This window comes from Chiloscyllium punctatum, chromosome 35 (assembly GCF_047496795.1).
Source record: "Chiloscyllium punctatum isolate Juve2018m chromosome 35, sChiPun1.3, whole genome shotgun sequence".
Lineage (NCBI taxonomy): Eukaryota > Metazoa > Chordata > Chondrichthyes > Orectolobiformes > Hemiscylliidae > Chiloscyllium > Chiloscyllium punctatum.
The window spans coordinates 67,063,376-67,083,875 of NC_092773.1; positions in this window are offsets into that span (position 1 = coordinate 67,063,376).

Genomic DNA, 20,500 nt, shown 5'->3' on the forward strand with positions numbered 1-20,500 from the left:
AGTTGTACATTGCGGAAATGTGTGGTCAACGAAGTTTGGGAATGTTGTGGAAGCTTTGGAAAGGTTTCAGAGCAGATTTACTCGGATATTTCCTGCTATAGAGAGAATGTCATATGGAGAATGCCTGAAGACCTTGAGGCTGTTTCGTTAGAGCAAAGGAAGTTGAGAGGTGACTTTGCGAGATATACAAGATAATCCGAAAGTTAAGTATGGTGGGCAGAGTTTTTTTCTACGGATGGTAATAGCAAGCACGAGGGTACATTGCTTTAAACTGAGGGGTGATGGATAGAGCAACGATATCAGAGGTACTTCCTTCATTCAAAGAATAGTAGGGGCGAGAAACAGCCTGCCTGCAACAATAGTAGACTCGCCAAATTTAAGGCCACTTTAACGGTAATTGGATAAACATATGGATGAACATGGAGTAGTGTCGTTTGGATAGGTTTCAGATTAGCTTCACATTTCGAGCAAAGTCGAGAGACAAATAACCTGTCCTATACTGTTTTGTTCTATGGTGTATCACATTTACTCAGCCACACAGTACAATCCCATTAAACGTAATCCTCTGGACACTCCCACACCTGAAGTCTCAAACCCCGCATACTCACCCACTGTCACACGTATTCGCCCAAACATTACACCACCACACGCAATTCCCTGCACTTCACCAGCATCACATTCATTTCCCTGCTCCCTCTCCCACCGTCATGTATACAGCTCCGCTCACCACCACCCCCTCTGATCATGCATACTCCCCCACTAACTTCCCCATCATCATGCACACTCCCTGGCACACTCACCGACCTTGAGAAATGCTCCAGTGCTCACACTCCCCAGGACACTCATTCTCTCATTCACATCCACATCATCAATAAAAATATCCCTCATACTGTCTCACCATCAGACTCACTCACCCACTATCACCCACACTCCCCTGTACACTCCGCTCCATCATACTCAGTCTCTGGCAAACGGCCCTACCATCACCCTGGCTACCACACATACTTCTGCTACATCAGGTTCACTGCCCTGCACATTTTCACACCGTTTTGCACAGACCCCATTTTTTCACACGCCACTACAGTTACTCTCAATCGTCCCTACATTCCCCCACAGACACGCTGATTCCCTCTCACGGTACCTCTGCATCACGCTCACTATTCTGACACTCCCCCACCGTCACACTCACTCTCCCTGGAAACTCTCCCAGGAGACACTCACAACTTCACCCATACCCACCATCACACACATTCCCATCCAGTCACCCCATTGTCATGCTCATGCTGTTGCGCTTGTCGACACCGTCACGCTCACCCTCGGTGCACACAACCAGCCATCAGGCTTAAACTCCTGCACACGTACACACCGTCATGTTCACTCACTGCTCACTCCACCAGTGTCACTCTCACTACCTCCAAACTCCACCATCATCACACTCAGTCTCCCCGCAAACTAACACACTCACACACTCAGTAACCGCACACTACTCCACCGTCACACTCACTTCCTCACACAATGCCCCACTGTCGCCCACATTCCCCAGCACAAGACACCACCATCACATTAACTCCACCGAACACACCTTAACCACAGCCCCAAACCCTCCCATACTTCTATACCATGAAACGCACTCCCCTGTACACTCTCCCATCGTCATTCTCACTCCCCCAAATCTAGTAGAACGTCATACACACTCCTCCACACACTCCTCTCCCGTTACGCTCTCATCTTGCAATCGCCATACTCAATGCCCCAAGCAATCTTTCACCATCTAGCTCACTCATCCGCACACACTGCTACCATCCTGCTGTCAGAGCTGTATTGTGTATTCGCGTGTACACTCCCAGACCATCACAGCCACTTCCACGCACAATCACCCACTTTCATGCTCAATCCCCTGCACGTTCGCTCAATGTCAATGTCTCACACCCCCACTGTCACACTAACTAAGCAGCACAGTCACCCACTGGCACGCCAACACCCCTGCACACTCACCCACTCTCACACCAATACTCCCGGTACACGATATCACCAACACTCTCACTCAGCCGCAAACTACCCTCCATCCCGTCACTCCAGTGCACACTCCTTCACCATTATGCGAACTGCCCCGCAACCTCCCCACTGTCATACTTAGTTCCGCCCTTAATTCCTTTACATTCAGAAATACTTACCCGATCAATCCTCCACCATCACGCTCACTGCTCTGTACAATCTCACACCGTCACGCACACTCCCTCCTTCACTACCCCTTCATGAAGCACACATCGTCGCTAACTTTGCCACTATTATGCTCACGGCCCTGCACACTCACTCATATTCAGCACACTTCTGCACTTTCTCCCGCACCGTCTCATTCAATCCCCCATCAAATCCCCACCATCCTACCAGTGCAGGAGAAAGTGAGGACTGCAGATGCTGGAGACCAGAGATGAACTATGTGGTGCTGGAAAAACACAGCAGGCCAGGCAGCATTCGAGGAGCAGGAGAATCGTCGTTTTGGGCATAAGCCCTTCTTCAGAAATTCTCACTGAGATCCTTGTACAGGGAGGAGGACAGCTTCTTCAAGGTAGGCATCCTTGCAAGAGGATTCGCAGTAGGTTAAGATCAACTAGGAGAAAGAGAGGACTGCAGATTCTGGAGACCATAAATGAAAAATGTGGTGCTGGAAAAACACCGCAGGCCACGCAGCATCCGAGGAGTAGGAGAATTGACTTTTCGGGCATAAGCCCTTCTTCAGGAAGAAGGGCTTATACCCGAGATGTCGATTCTACTGCTCCTCGAATGCTGCCTCGCCTGCTGATTCATACAAGTGCACCCAATCAATACCCCATCACCATGCTCACTCCTCTGCACACTCCAACACTGTTACATTCACACCCCGCTCATTTCCGTAAGATCACTCACACTCCACGCTCACTTACCCACCATCACGCTAACTCCTCCACACAATCCCTCACCATCATACTCATCCCCAGCACTCTCTGCCACTGTCTTGCTCATTCCCAACCATCATGCTGACTCTCCCACACACTGCCGCACTGTCAGTCTGTCTCCCTGGACACGCATCCACCCTCAGGCCTGCTTCCCCACAAACTCTATCACATCATGCTAACACAATTTCACACTCCCTTAGCGTCTTACCCACTCGGCCTCACACTACCCCAACGTCACTCTCCTTTCCATACCCACTACTCCACCGACACACGCATCATCCTGCTCACTGTCCCTCCATCCATTTCAATACCTACTACACTCACTGACCTGAGCACTAGCCAGCAAACCCCTCCTCAGTGAATCCTCTAGAAATTGCCTTTGACCAATCCATACACAATCCCTTGTTGTCCCAACCTCACTGCTTCACCCTTGCCACAGCCTATGGTTCCATTCATACATTTATCCCCTTGTAACGTTCAGTGTTCTCACACCCACTGAGTTCCCTCTGAATGGCATTTGGCCCAACCCCATACTTTTACCAAGCAACGAACTGATCCTCCACAACATTTCCTCTGTTACGCGATCAGCGACTAATTATCCACAGCACCACCAAACCCTGTCTCTGTTTCCTTGCAACGGAAGTTGTGAGAGGATTCGAAGAAGTGAGGTTTGGAAAGAGAAATATTGGGAGATAGGGAGTGCATGACCGAGAGAGAATATGGATAGAAACCGACAAAGCGAATGAGTTGAATTCTGCCGAAGGCCAGGTCGAACTTAGTGACCCAGAGTTGAAAGCACAGATGGAGAGACTTAAATCTCTCACGAGAGATCGGCCCCGTTATCCTTACCTTCCCTGAGGTCCAGGACTTGGGGGCTGAGTCAATCTCTCTCAAGCTCAGCTTCTTCAATACAAACAGGAATAAAAATATAGTTCACTTTGCTGCATGGAGCATTTTATTAACCACGTTTATTGTTAACAAATTGAAATGATCCATACAGATAATGGGATGCTGCTTTGCTTACTGAGCCTCGAGTTGTGAGCTGTTGAAATGTTTCCCTATAACTCTCTGCGGGATAAGCATGATCCTCAATCGTTTACAACAGTAACAGGTTGTTTCATTGCTGAAACAATTAACTGAGTCGAGAAAGCCCTTAATGTATTGATTATTGAATAAATGTAATAGATTTTTGAATTTGGGCAAACGGATATTTAAACACATTTTTCAGCTGCTTTCTGAACTTTTTCTGGGTTACAGCATAAATCACGGTGTTTGTGCAGCAACTGAGGAGCTGCAGTATGAAACCCAATTCCTTCACATAGGTATGTAGAAACATAGCCTTAAACCCAATATGATCCATCCGATACCATATAGAATACACCATTAACGTTGACCATAACAGGATGAAATTGGCCGAGATCACAAACAGTAAAACGATAGATTTTTGTCGATTTCTCATTTCTGTGTCACACTGAGCGTTCGCATTATTGTGAGCCCGGAGTCTCCTGCGGGCTCTGCTGGTCACCAAAATGTGTCTGACGGTGAAAATATTGAGCAGCAAAATCAGAAGAAATGGGATGGCCGGGGTTACAATGTGGTGGAGGAACTCGATTGCGATCCAGACTCTGGAGTAACGGATATCCTTTATTACATCACAAAACCAGGGGGCGTTCTCCAGCCAATACTTAGCTGTGAACATAAAGTACCAGAAAATGTTCTTTAAACAGCTCAGCACAGTCACTGTTCCGAGGACCACAGCCGCCGTTTTCTCACTGCAATATTTAGTTTTCAGCTTCTGGCAACAAATGGCTATGAATCGATCAAAGGTAAAACTGACAGTGAACCACACAGAACAGTCAATGGCTGCATAAAGCAGGACAGCGTGGATATTACACACGGGGATAGAATACATGAAATAAAACTGTTCATAATAAACAACAGGAATGTGTCTTAATATCAAGTCGAGAATAATGACCAGTAGATCTGCCATTGCCATGGCAACCAGGTAATAGCTGACACACGGAGACAATCCACAATCTTTAGAAAGCAGGACGTAGATCGTCACTATGTTAACTGTGAGGATGGAAAAAAATATATATAATCAGTCTTGATACAAATTATGCATTTGTTTGAGGACCCATTGACGTTTTCGAATGTGTCAATGCGTTCCAAAATGCATTAAAACAATTGGAGCTGAAATGACAAATTGGCAGGTCTGAATAAAGACAAAATTGTGTCATAAAACGCAAGCCACCTTCCCTCACCAAGCACACGGAGACACATCGATATTAACAGATGTTTTCTCGAACATTCCCACACACTCTAACACTGGGGAGTTTAAATATGGAGGGTGAAAACTTTGCCATCCTGAAGGTTTCTCACCCAGTTCCTAAAGGACAACCCCAGATTGGAAATTCCTGTCTTTTCGTATAAATTGTAATCGATCCTCTGTCATGTAGAAATACAAATGCAGGGAAAATGTATTAACCCCTTTAAATGACCGAACTGTACCTGCTTCTACTTGGAAAAGGATATCTCCCCTCAGTGTCTAATCTTTTGTTTGAATCACTGACGTGCGGTCGTTCATAAATACTGTCATTGAAAGAATATTCCTGGGAATGTCAGTTAAGGATGTTTTGGAAAATGTTCGTGATAGAATTTTCCAGAGAATGTTAGTCATATAATGCTCCGGCAAAATCATATATAGATTCTTTCACTAAATGTCAGTTGTAGCATGTTCTGGAGAATGTCAGTAATATAATGTTCTGGTGTGTGTCAGTTGTAGAGTGCTCCGGGGAATGTCGGGTACGGAATGTTCCTGACAATGTTAGTGATAGAATCTTCCAAAGAATGTCGGTTACAGAATGTTTAGGGGAATGTCAGTTGTAGAATTCTTTGGAATGTCAGGTCCAGAAGGTAATAGTGTCATTAATATCAACATAACAAAGGCCCTTCTGCAGATTAAGTTTAGTGAGACTCACTCAGCCTCATGGTGGGAATCTCCCCCAAAACCCAACTTGCACTTTACTACAAAAGCAATACGGTGAAGACAATATCTCGATCCTTTGATGAAAAATCCACTTTTACAATCATGCACATTCCATTCCTTATTCCAAGATCTCCCCCACCTCCTTTTAATTTTTGTATTACGCTCCAAAATATGAAATGTTCCAGATGTTCAGCTTCCAAAATCAGACATCCTGCAGTCAAATCTATCCAATGCCATTAAATCATATGATTTTCGCCTCACGGTATGCAGTGAATTCCTTGATCTATTTTAAGGATACAACACACATTTTGATACAGCCCCTTTCGTTCAGTTGTTTTACCCAAAATTCCATGCGTCATTCTTGCCTTGATTCCTCATAATGACCAGTCAGGAAAAAGTCTGAAACTCTTCTGCTTACAGAATCAGTACTGATGGGAAATGTTTCATGAAGCCCCATCACCTTTCCTGGGTAGATCCCGTCCCGCTGATAGGACAGATGCACCACTGGGTACACCGTGGTATGCATTCAGGAGCTGAGTTACCTTGGAATTGCCGAACATTGATCCCAGAAGTAGAGAAATCTCGTGGTAGCATTTCTAGGAAATCTCCTGATGATGGTCATCCACTGTCCTCCACACCAGCCTTCGTTGATCAATAAGTCCCTGTCGATGGTGAAAATAAATCAGATGAAGCGCTGAGGGTGGCAATGACATAGAGCCTACTCTGCGTCTAGGACTTCAATGTTCATCACCAAAAGGGTCTCCAAAAGCACAACACTGACTGAGCAGAGCGAGGACAGAAACAGACAAGCGCCAGACTGTGGGAAGTGATGGATGAACCAACAAGAGCGAAACCTTCACACCAAACTACTTGTCACAGATGGATCTGCCCCATATATTATCTGTAGGAGCAGCCAGCACATGGTCCAGGCGCTGTGAATTTCTCAGCCTCATACTGAAGATACTGCCCACTCTGTTATCTGGCACGAAGTCCTGCGAAGTTGGACAGACTTCCAAAGGACCGAGCAAATGGAAACTAAGCATCCCTGAGGCGCTGTGGGCTATGAGCAGCTTCAAAGTCAATGTCCTTGCCTCCATCATAAAGTCAGAAGTGAGCTGTTCACTGATGGTACTAAAACGTTCAGCAACACTCACATCTACACTGAAGCAGACCATTCAGCCCATCAAAAGTTTTAAACAACAACAGAATGAGACCATTTAACCATTCGAGGCTGTTACTCAGCAACTGGAGCCGAGCTCATAATCCCTCATGTCTGTCACATAGAAAATGTAACGAAATATTTAGAATTTCAAACCTGATACATAGGTGGACTGGTTACAGAATTGGAAGACTGGATAAAATTGACAAATTAGTGTCTATGAGTTTAACAGACATTAACAACTACAGTGACACAGTGATCAGTGCCGGGTCCACAACTATTTGCAAACTTTCCCGATGGTTTTGATAAATGGAAGAAATGCATTCTAATTTAATATTTCAGTGATGCTCATATAGTCAGGAAATGAAGTTGTGAACAGGCCATGGAGAGTCTGTAATTCGATAAGCAATAGGGATTTGGGAGATGGGATATAACGTAGTTCATTGTATACCTTTGGATATTTCAGGAAAACTCAAAGGCTGAATATTATATCAACGGAAAACAATTACGTGACTTCATAATACAGAGTCGACGGGAACGTTCACTCTGAACAGTTCAGATATTAGAAGTTTTGTTTCATCTGCCTGATGGTCACTTCCGTGATGTTCCCACTGGCATAATTGCTCTCAGTGCACACGGGATATTTTATGAGGTTAGTTGGTGGTGGGGTAATGTGGGGAGGGGGCAGTGTGTCCTGGACCGTTTATCAAGGCCTTTAACCGAGATGCCATTCTTCTTTTCGTTGGTGAGACCCTAAGACGATGGGACATGGGTATTCACCAATATGAAGTACTGTACATGGTCACATTGTAACGTCAGTGGAATGAGACCGAAGTTCAAATCACAAGAAAGAGAACATTAAATAAAGACAGTTCTGTATTTGATGAAATGCGTTGTTATACCACATTCTCAATTCACCGCCCAGAACCAATCGAAACACCATGAACCCAAGCGAGGTATCCTTTTAGCATGGAGCACTGTGGAGACCTTCCTCTGCTCTGTCTAATCAAACAACCTGCCCAGAGGCGAACATTGTATCGACCACAGCACTGCAATCATCTATAAACCCGGATGAGATATCTGTTCAGAACGGGAGCAGTGCAGACCGCAGCACTAGAATATTTTTCCATACCTTTCTGAGTGAAGCACTCTCCGAAGGATTGAGATGAATTTGCATACGCTTTTTCTTACTGTTAATGTGTTTAGATGTACTATTCAACATTATACCGGGAATGAATTGTAAATATTTAGCTTGATTCATGCACATCCTCTACACATTTCTGAACAGTATTAGTATGTAGCATGACCAATTCACCTAAACTGCACATCTTTGGATTTTTGGAGAAACTGGAGCACCTGGATGAAATCCACGCAGACGTCGAGAGCATGCGCATTCACCACACGGACAATCGCCCGTGGCTCGAATCAAAACCGGTCAGCGGCGCTATGAGATAGCACTACCAAGAACTGAGGTTCCTTGCTGCCTGCACCTTGGACCTAACATGGTGCAATAAGTGAGGACATTAGAAACTTTTCACTGGACTCATCAAATTGCACAGGCAACCAAACTAATTGAATTCAAATGTGAGACAGTCACTGTGTTTGATGCCTTTTCCAAACAGCGCTTCTGCTTGGCGTGGAGCAGCCATCAGAGGCTGTTGTAACATCACATTAAACAAAAGTGAGTGAGACAGAAAGAGAGGAAAAGAGAGTGAAACGGGACATTTTCATCCCTGCTTCAACGAATTCACTCCCAAAACGACAGAATCTCGAATGTTCAGAGATACAGATGCAAACTGATACAATAAAGCACACACACAAAGACGCAGGAAAACGCAGAAACAAACGCATACACACATAATAATAATTTAGACACAGGCAAATATTTGCACCCTCAAACCAACAATCTCATTAAATATGACAATGGATCATCTGATGTAGACATCTACGTTATTTCCTCTTGGGAAATACGAAAGGGCAGATGACTGAACTGTGAGAGGGAGCGAACTATGAGACGAGTGACCCTAAATCTATTAGTTTGAGAATACTTCTGGAAATGAATACGCCTGGTCGACAACTAAACGTATTAAAATGGGAAAAGGATAATTTTGACATTATTAAGCAGGAACTTTCAAAAGATGATGGGGGAAGCTGTTTCCCGGTAAATGGGTTGCTGATGAGTAACAGTGTTTCAAAAGTGAGACAATGAGTGTTCAGGGACAACATGTTCGTCTTAGTGTGAAGGGCAATGCTCGCAGAAGTAGGGTACAGTACATGACGGGGGATATTGCCGTTCTGGTCAAGAAAACAATGGAGGTGATATACGTCAGGACCCGGCAGGTGGGATCAGGTGAATCACTTGAAGAGCAGACGGTATGTAGGAATACGCTCAAGAGGGAAATCAGGACAGCAAAAAAGGGTGTGATGATGCTGCTCTTTTAACAAGGGAAAATAGTCATTTTTTTTCAGCAGGTCGTAAACGACACACTCCAATAAATCAGTACTATTTTGTTGGCAGGCAGCAGATACGGTTTCTTTGAGGTTGAAGGCATTCGAGCTTTTTCAAAAAAAAACTTGCAAGTTGAAATGGGAGTGGCCAGTTCTCCCAGTTCAGTTTGGTTTGGTTTGGTTTGGTTAATGGTGATTTGGAATATTAGAACATAATAAAACAGGAGAACTAGGAGCAGGCGTGTGCTGTCAAGAACTTCGTACCTACTCTTTCATTCAACAATATCAAGGCTGACTTGGCCAAGTAGCTTCAACTTGGCGTCAAGAACACCCAGACAGCTGCATGATATCATGCGACAACTTTATTTCCCATTCAAGTAATATTCCTTTATTTCTCCTACCAAAATGAATGACCTTTGGTTTGTAAACATTGTACTCCATCTTCAGACCTCTTCCCACTAATTCTTTGCAACTGTGTTCCTCCGCAAATTCTCATAGTCCTCTGCATACTGAGCTATGCTGTCCGTCATAGCGACATCTGCAAACATTGACATTCTGCACATGGTACCCATTTCGAAATCATCTTTGTAAATTGTGAATAATTGCGGTCTCAACACTGATCATTGAGGCTCACCACTCGTCATGGTTTGCATCATTAAGTTGGTATAATGTATTGTGCAGTTGGACAGTTAAGTTGTTTTATATTCTGTTTTATTCTGCTTGTATTTCATTTGTTAATGTGGTGAATAAATTGTGTATTATCTAAAACTAAATGGTTTGACCAGCTGCATCACTACTGCAATATACACGTTAAAACTGCTTAAAAACAACTGAAACTGTGATGGTTCCGGCTACGTTTTTGAAATGTTTTGAGAAGGTTTCCGTTTGTTCCTGAAAGATGGAGGCTCTTCGCGGGTTTTGTTCTATACTTGCGAATTGGGATGGCGTTGTTAGACTCGAAGGCATCGAATCACAACTCGATAGATCGCCATATTGACGAAAATGAAATATTGCATATTAGATTGACTTCAGATTGATTCTACCAGTCAGCTTAACATCGAGCGCCTGTATTGCACTGTAATATTCTATGTTCTGTGTTCAATGTTGCTTGTGGTCTATTTTGTTCTGGGTGGTGAATTCAGATCTGTTAAACAGTGCTTGGTACAGCATTGTCTCTTTCAGTCACCAATAATTTACTGGAGGTGGAAGAAATTACCTTGGGATTATTAAAAAAGGAAATTAAGTCCAAGCAGCTGGTGTTAGCGAATAAGTTGGAATTGGAACTGTCTCTTCCCGAGAGGAAAGGAGAGATAATTACAGCGATACCTTGGCATTTCAATTTGCTGGAACCACCATCTGAATCTTTAGAGACTGGTAAAATTCAGTTGAACATGTCTCACCTTGAGCTTGAGGGAAAAGACATAAAAAAGCAGAGAGCAGAGAAAAAGCGATAGAGACAGATTCGAGAGATAAAGAGAAGTGTAGGGAAAGAGAGAGAGAAAAGTAAGGAAGAAAGAGTGGGTTTCAACTTTAGAAGGTGGCACGAGGAAAGGAGATCAAAAATTCACTTTCTGAATCAGTGAGGACTCACGTGGAATTGCAGAGAGTTAAAGCAGCAACTTTAGCAGCTGGAATAGCTGACATTTATGAATTGCTTCAGAAATCTAAGATTGGCTTTCAAAGTCAATTTCATTCCATCAGCGATAGAAATTGAGGAAACGGGAAGGGAAAGGTAAATCTTGTTGAAGATCAAAAGGATAATAGACCACACGGTAGAAAGGAAACCCTTGAACTGGCAGAAGTTGTTTAAGAGAAGCTCCAGCGTTTTCAACGCAAAAAAAGGAGGCCACGTGTAATCACAGTGTCGGTGGGTTAGGAAAAGAACTGGGAAGACAGCTGTAGGAGTCAAGAAAAGGATAAGCCAATGAACTTGTTTGGATCGGAACCATCGCAGTGAAGGCTAGGAAGATGTACCAGAATGCACAAGTTGGTCAAAAGTTGTTTAAGGAGCAGGTACCACATCTTGTTAAACCATTTACTGTGGAGGAATAGTTTATTCGCATATGCCTGGAGCAGCAGTTGAAGAGGTTACAATGTTAAGAGTTACAGTTTGCTCTCAATATGTGATGTTGAAAGATGAGGAGATATGTACTTCTGAAGGACTATTTCAGAAAAGTTCTGAGTGACAAGAATTCAAGGTGAGACAGAAAAACATAATTATGTAAAGTGAGGTTAAAATGTCCAATGAAGAGTGCAAATTTCGCAGAAGCGCAGAGACCACTACAAAGGTGGCATCAGACATTAAAGACAATGTTGAGGTCTAATTGTTAAAGCTATCCAGCTGATGGGAAAAAGTGAATTCAGTTTGCGTGTTTTGTGATCAGCGAAACACCATGAATCAACGAAATTCAGTCCATTTTATTTACTATATGGATATGAAGTGAAAAGATCGCAAAAAATTGATTGAAGAGAAATTGGTAAGTCAGAGTTCACAGACCTTATATTTGGACAGTGCGTAAAATCTTTGGTCATAACTACATAGAGTGGGGAGATGTCTAGACAGCATTTGAGTGTATCACAGCATATAGTGCAATAGGAAGCAGACATGAAATCAAAAAGTGCAGCTTTGCAGGCGGGGATAAGGTGTTCGTGGTATTTCCAATGTTAGGTGAACCTTTACAATTAAGCGTTAGTGGAAATTATCAAGTCGAAAGCAAAATTCAGTGAGGTAAACTCCAGACAGATAGGAATCATCACAAAGTGTCTCATGTGAATATGTCGAAAAGGTGTTTTGACAAGTAAGGAAAGCAAAGGAAGACTATGTTATTGATTGCAACACAGCAGGGAAAGCCAAGTCCAGAAGATTCTAAACTGGACATACGTCAAATTAAATTGGATAACGAGGAAGTTGTGTAAACTGAGATAAATTATTCAGTTACCTTCCAGAGGAGAATCTAAATGACCTGAAAACGTTATTACTATCATATGGGGAGATATGTGGAAACAACATGGGAAAAACTAGCCGAATTATGTTTGATTGAGGAAGTGAGGACTGCAGATAGTGGAGACCTGAGTCGAAAGGTGTGGTCCTGTAAATGCTCAGCCAATCAGGCAGCATCTGAGGAGCAGGGGAATTTACATTTCTCGAAGATAACATCTCCATCAGAGATGGTTAATTGAGAATAGGAAGAGTGTATTAATGGCAAGTGTATTATTGGCAAGCAGAATCTTGTTTTTGAATTCGGACCCTTCGAAACCGGTGGCACGGTGGCTGAGTGGTTAGCCCTGCAGTCTCGCAGCACCAAAAACCGGGAAACGAATCCAGCCTCGGGTGACTGTCTGTGTGGAGTTTTCACAATGTCTCTATGCCTGAGTAGGTATGCTGCCGTTTCCTCCCACAGTCCAAGTGTATTGTCCATGCTAAATTGTCCCAGAGTGTTAGGCGCATACCTCAGAGGGAAATGGGTCTGGGTGGGTTACTCTTAGGAGAGTTAGTGTGGACCTATTTGGACGAGTGGCCTGTTTCCACAATGTATGGAACCCTTAAAACAAAAAAAGTCGTCAATTTGTGGAAGCACTGCAGAATAACTTGCGTTTTCAGATTTACTCACTCAAAGTTTGCAAGTTGCAACGCATCACACAACCGGAGATATGAAGTTACATTATCCTAAACCAGCTCACCTCATAGAACAGCATCGTTTCCCAAAGTAGAAGAAATGGTTAAATCTAAAACACGGTTGTCCTTTCGATAAAAGTGTAAAAATAAACAAAAACGGTTCAAATACGAGCTCATAAGTGCCTTACCATGTTGAGTTCTCACTGCTCATAATGATTCGATGGCCCTCGGTCCGCTGTCGTACTGCCTGTTCCCGCTCTATGGTGAAATCCTACACGAGAACTTGCAGCGAATAACAACATGGAAGCTCGGGAACTCGGGGAAAAAATACATGGTTTGATGTTTTGAAATGAGGCCACATGATGAATGAGGAAATGTGGAGGTCTTCAATATGTTAACCGGAGATAAATATCCCGAGGTTGTACAACTTTCCCTCAGGTCATTGTGGGAAGCTAGGAAAACATTTTGGACTCCATAGTTGTGATATTTGCATCGTTCCTGGGAGTTCTGGGGAAGGGTCACTGGAACCAAAACGTTAACTATCACTTCTCTGCACAGATGCTACCAGACCTGCTGAAATTTACCAGCAATATCTTTTTTTGTTTTGTTTTTCTTTACAATCTTTGCAGTTCTTTTGGTTTTTTGTTTGTGTCATTGACAGACACGGTTGAGATGCTGGAAGACTGGAAGACAGTTAATGTTGTGACATTATTGTTAATCCTGCAGCAAGGAAAAGCGAGGGAACGGGAGAACAGTGAGTCTGGTATCATTGGTGGGCAACTGTTTGGTGGAAATTCTGAGACACAGGACTTATCTGCATTCGGAAAGGCAATAACTGATTGTGGGATAGTCAGCATAACTTGGTGTGTGAGAGAAACGTCTCCCATAAATTGATTTCACTTTTACAAGTGGTGACAAAGCAGATAGATAAAGGTAAAGCAGCAGACGTTGTCGACGTGCATATCAGTGAGGCCCAACATGGTTCTGCATGGTAAATATTTTCAAGGGAATCAGCGAGAGCTAGCCAATTAGATACATAATTCGCTTGACAGTAGGAGACAGAGGTCGCTGGCAGTGGTTCGTTGTTTCGGAGGCCTGTGAGCAGCTGCGTGCCACAAGGATCGGCGATTAGTGCACTGTTGTTCGTTATTTTTAGAATAGTTTGGATGACAATATAGGAAGCAGGCATACTACGTTTTTAGACGATTCAAAATTGGCGATACAGTGGACGGTGAAAAGGGTTATCTAAGCGGACAATGATATCTTAATCAACTAGGCCAGTGCGCCAAACAACGGCAGATGATGTATTATACAGTTAAATGCCGTTTCCTGCATTTTTGTTTGGAAAACCAAGCCAAGATTTGCACAGTTAACAATCGGGCTCTGGCGAGTGTTGTGAAACAGACTGAACCGGGGTTCAGTTGCAGGGTTCCTTAAAATGAAGTCGCAAATTGACAAGGAAGTTCTCAACTTATTTGGCACGTTACAATCATCGGTCCAAGCACTGAGAATAGGAGTTGGGACATCAGTTATGACTGTACAACGGAAAGTGCTATTCTTATCGCCTTGCTATCCAAAGAATGTTATAAACGGGAAAGGGTACAAAATATTTAAATTGATGTGATGGAAAATGGAGATTTGAGACACAATGATAGGATGGGTAGCGTCGGACCTTTTCTCGTATGCATTGGAGAATGAGGGGTAACCTTCAGGAGGTTTATAAAATCATGCCAGACTTGATTTGTAGATGTTGGTGTTGGACTGGGGTGTACAAAGTTAAAAATCGCACAACACTAGGTAATAGTCCAACAGGTTTAATTGGAAGCACTAGCTTTCGGAGCGGCGCTCCTTCATCAGGTGATTGTCCATCACCTCACAATAACCTGATGAAGGAGCGTCGCTCCAAAAGCTAGTGTGCTTCGAATTAAACCTGTTGGACTATAACCTGGTGTTGTGTGATTTTTAACTTTATGCCAGACATAGATAGTAAAAAAAGCAATGGTCTTTTCCCCAGGGTAGAGATCTCCAAAAGCGGGAGGCTGCATGTAACATGAAAAAAACTGCTGAACACATTAGCTAGGATAAACGCCCTCACACCATTCCTGCCAAGCGAACGAAGACATGTGCTGCATCACAAATGGTGCCGCTGTGGAAGCTGTTTCATTCCAGCTCCATCTCTGACGTCTATCCAGCAATTTGGAAAATGACTTAACTATGTCCAGTCCCCAAGAAAAGGATAATTACAATCTGCCCAACTGCCATCCCCATCAGGCCCATCATGATAATCAAAGAGATGGAATTTCGTTTTGACAGAGTTGTCAAGAAACACGAAAATAACTTTCGCAGTGTGTTTTCTGATAGATCCCCATGTGGAGATGGAGCCGTTGTGGAAATGTCACTGGATTACTAATCCCAAAAAGGCTATTGCTCTGGCAGTTGGCAGATGTTAAAAACAATTGATAAACTTTGAGATGTAAAATCTGCTGTCAGTAATACTGACCTTGAATCGAATATCTTTTGCAAACACAGATTTGCTTCACCAATATACGTGCAGGGAGTAAAATTCCCGTGATTTTTAGGTCTGGCCGAGAAGTATCTCCAGACACACAGACATGTGATAAACTCTTCAATGCCATCTGAAAAGACCAAATAAGGCAATCAATTCTGTCAACCTTCTCCGAGTTCTTCAAGTGATAACAACAGTCAGCAGCCCCGGTATTAGAAAAGTGAACCATAAACACAGTCGGTCCTGCAGATGCCGACTTGCTAACATCTCAGAACTTGTGAAAACACTTATAGAGCGTTCTCACTGACTGCAAAGAAACTTCGAGACAGTAGTAGGCTTTTCCTAACATTGGACCTCCCCTATTCTAGTTATTGGACGAATATCTCTTCAGTGAAATTTTCCCACACAACATGCGCATTTCATAATGTGATTATAAATATAAAATATATGTTACTAACTGCAGTGGTCTCTTGGGTCTATCAGTTTTGCTCGACCTTTCAACATAATGATGGGTCATTCTTTTTTCCCACGTCATTCTCGTGCTCTCTCCCTGTACCTTCAGAGTCGAGAAATCCTTAATTATATTAAGTGCCTTGCCTTCCACATCCTTATGTGGTCGAAAATTCGCCAGGTTCAGCAGTCTCTGAATGTCAACCTTTATTCTCATCTCAATGCCGAATTGCCTGTCTGCATCTAATGCTGTGTCCATTTCGAGTCAATGTTCAATCAGACGGTACTCTTATACAAATCAGATGACCGATCTTTTTGAACAATATTCAAGGGGCTTAACTATGTAAGTGACCACACGATCAGCTGAGAAGGACAGACACAGGCATTCAGTGGACTGGAACAGGCCAAGTGTCAAAGACATGAGTCAAAGGTGCTGAAACCTGGAGAACGTGAAGCAACACGTGGGACACACTGAAAAGTGAACGTGAGCGCGAGGTGATCATTTTTTACTTTGTTCCTGAACTTTGCAACGATGGAACCTGAACGACCGAGGAGTGAAACACGAAAAGGTAGGTTAAGATACAGGTGGACAAATATTTGCGTTATAATTGGACTATTACTTAATGGAAGCCAAGATTTAGAATATTGGGTTATTGCAGAGGAAGGTGAATTGCTCAGGTGAGAGTTTGCTGGATCCAATCACAAGAATGAGAACAGAAATTAAATGTGCTTCATGATCAGTGAAATGGATAATTATATCACACACCCAATTCGCTTCAAAAAAGAAACTTCGAGACAGGAGTAGGCTTTTCTCCTCCAGCCTTGAACCCCACCCCTCCAATCGCCACCAGGACAGAACCCCACTAGTCCTCACCTACCACCCACCAACCTCCAGGATCATCCTTCAACATTTCCGCCACCTCCAAACGGACCCCACCACCATGGATATATTTCCCTCCCCACCCCTATCAGCGTTCCCAAAAGACCACTCCCCCCGTGACTCCCTTGTCAGATCCACACCCCCCACCAACCCAACCTCCACTCCTGGCACCTTCTCCTGCAACCGCAAAAAATGCAAAACTTGTGCCCACACCTCCCCCCTCACTTCCGTCCAACGCGCCAAGGGATCCTTCAATATCCATCAGAAATTAACCTGCACCTCCACGCACATCATTTACTGCATCCGCTGCACCCGATGAGGCCTCCTATACATTGGGGAGACAGGCCGACTACTTGCGGAACGTTTCACAGAACACCTCTGGGACGCCTGCACCAACCAACCCAACCGCCCCGTAGCTGAAAACTTTAACTGCCCCTACCACTCCGCCAAGGACATGCAGGCCCTTGGCCTCCTCCATCGCGAGACCATGGCACCATGACGCCTGGAGTAAGAGCGACTCATCTTCCACCTAGGAACCCTCCAACCACAAGGGATGAATGCAGATTTCTCCAGCTTCCTCATTTCCACTTCCCCCACCTTTTCTCAGTCCCAACCCTCAGACTCAGCACCTCCTTCTTGACCAGCAATCTTCTTCCCGACATCTCCGCCCCCCCCTCCCCCGGCCTATTACCCTCACCTTAACCTCCTTCCATCTATCGCATTCCCAACACCCCTCCCCCAAGTCCCTCCTCCCTACTTTTTATCATAGCCTGCTTGACACACCCTCCTCATTCCTGAAGAAGGGCTTCTGCCGGAAATGTCGATTCTCCTTCTCCTTTGATTATTTTGGATCCTACCTTGCCGATACAAATGGAGAACAATTTTCTCCTTTTCTGCTTGCGCCTATAGTTTCCCTAACATTGATCTGATATTCACTGCTCTATACCTCCCTGGTCTGTCTCCACCACCCTGCAACTAAAGGGTGGTCTCCAATCCTCTAGCACATCCCATGTGACCACATTCTACTTAAACGATTAAAGATGGAACCTACACCATTGCCCAGTACAGCACAGTACAGGCATTTCAGCCCTGGATGTTGTGCCATCCTTACTTCCTTCTCGCAGATCACATGCCCTTCATTGTACTATCCTCCATTTGCCTATCCAGCAGTCGTTTAAACGTTCTTATTGTTTTTTCCCCCACTAATACTGTGGTCAGTGCATTCCAAGCACACAAAACTCTCTGTGCAAGAAATAACATCTGACACCTCCCCTAAACCCTTCTCCAAACACCTAAAAGTTATGCCTTCCTGTGATTGCCATTTACACCACGGGAAAAATTCTTTGGCTATCCAGTCAATCTATGCCTCTCATTTTCTTGTGTAACTCTATCAAACCACCTCTCATCCTTCTTCATTTCCTTGAGTAAAGCCCGAGCTCACTGAACATATCTTTTGGAGACATGCCTTCCAGTCGAGGAAGCATCCTCGTAAGTGTCATGGCCTTTCCATTCGTGTGTCCCACAGCAGCATTGGATAAATCGCATCCAGTCCTGGGGTATTGTCTAATTTTATACGAGGTAAAACCAATCATACCTGTTCGCATTTTATGTAAATCTGTTCAAGGACTTCACAGTCGATCTGCTCGAATTCTGTCTATGCATAATCCGTTTCCATAGTAAAACAGTTTGAAGATTTCATATAACAATCTATCTGTGTTCTCCAGCTTCACACACAGTTTGCCTCCTTGTTTTTTAATGGACACTAATTGTTCCCTGGTAATATTTTTCCACTTGCTGCAATTGTGAAATGTCCTGGGATTTGGACGACGTTTGCCTGCTTGCACTTCATCGTGTTCCAGTGTTAGTCGGTACACTCTGTGTGATTTTACAATGTAGAATATAGGGGCGATTGAGAGTTATAAGGTAGCCCGGAAGGACCTGAAGAGAGAGCTAAGAGCAGCAAGGAGGGGACATGAAAGGTCCTTAGTTGGTAGGATTAGGGAAAACCCTAAGGCTTTCTATAGGTATGTTAGGAATAAAAGAATGACTAGGGAAGGAATAGGTCCAATCAAGGATAGTAATGGGAAGTTGCGTGTGGAGGCTGAAGAGATTGGGGAGGCGCTGAATGAATACTTTTCGTCAGTATTCACTCAGGAACAGGACATTGTTGTCGATATGAATACTGAGGCACGAATAAGTAGAATGGATGGCTTTGAGATATGTAGAGAAGAGGTGTTGGAAATTCTGGCAAGGGTGAAAATAGATAAGTCCCCTGGGCCTGATTGCATTTATCCTAGGATTCTCTGGGAAGCAAGGGAGGAGATTGCAGAGCCATTGGCCTTGATTTTTGTGACCTCTTTGTCTACAGGAGTAGTGCCAGAGGACTGGAGGCTAGCAAACGTGGTTCCCTTGTTCAAGAAGGGGAGTAGGGATAATCCTAGTAACTATAGGCCAGTGAGTCTCACTTCTGTTGTGGGCAAAGTCTTAGAGAGAATTATAAGGGATAGGATTTATGCACATCTGGATAAGAATGATGTGATCAAGGATAGTCAGCATGGTTTTGTGAAGGGCAGGTCGTGCCTCACAAACCTTATTGAATTCTTTGAGAAGGTGACGAAGGAGGTAGATGAGGGGAAAGCGGTAGATGTAGTATATATGGATTTTAGTAAGGCGTTTGATAAGGTCCCCCATGGTAGGCTACTGCAGAAAATACAGAGATATGGCATTGAGGGTGAGTTGGAGGTTTGGATTAGGAATTGGCTCTCTGGAAGAAGACAGAGGGTAGTAGTTGATGGCAAAGATTCATCTTGGAGTGCCGTCACTAGTGGTGTTCCGCAAGGATCTGTTTTGGGACCATTGCTGTTTGTCATTTTTATAAATGACCTGGAGGAAGGGTTAGAAGGTTGGGTGAGCAAGTTTGCGGATGATACGAAAGTCGGAGGAGTTGTAGACAGTGAGGAAGGATATGGCAGGTTACAGCGGGATATAGAGAAGCTGCAGAGCTGGGCAGAAAGGTGGCAAATGGAGTTCAATGTAGCTAAGTGTGAAGTGATTCACTTTGGTAAGAGTAATAAAAAGATGGATTACTGGGCTAATGGTAGACTACTTGGTAGTGTGGAAGAGCAGAGGGATCTTGGTGTCCATGTACACAGATCTCTGAAAGTTGCCACCCAGGTAAATAGTGCAGTGAAGAAGGCATATGGCGTACTGGCTTTTATTGGTAGAGGAATTGAGTTCCGGAGTCCTGAGGTCATGCTGCAGTTGTATAAGACTCTGGTGCGGCCGCTTCTGGAATATTGTGTGCAGTTTTGGTCGCCATACTATAGGAAGGATGTGGAGGCACTGGAACGGGTGCAGAGGAGGTTTACCAGGATGTTGCCTGGTATGGTAGGAAGATCCTATGAGGAAAGGCTGAGGCACTTGGGGTTGTTTTCTTTGGAGAAAAGAAGGTTTAGGGGTGATTTGATAGAGGTGTACAAGATGATTAGGGGGTTAGATAGGGTTGACAGTGAGAAC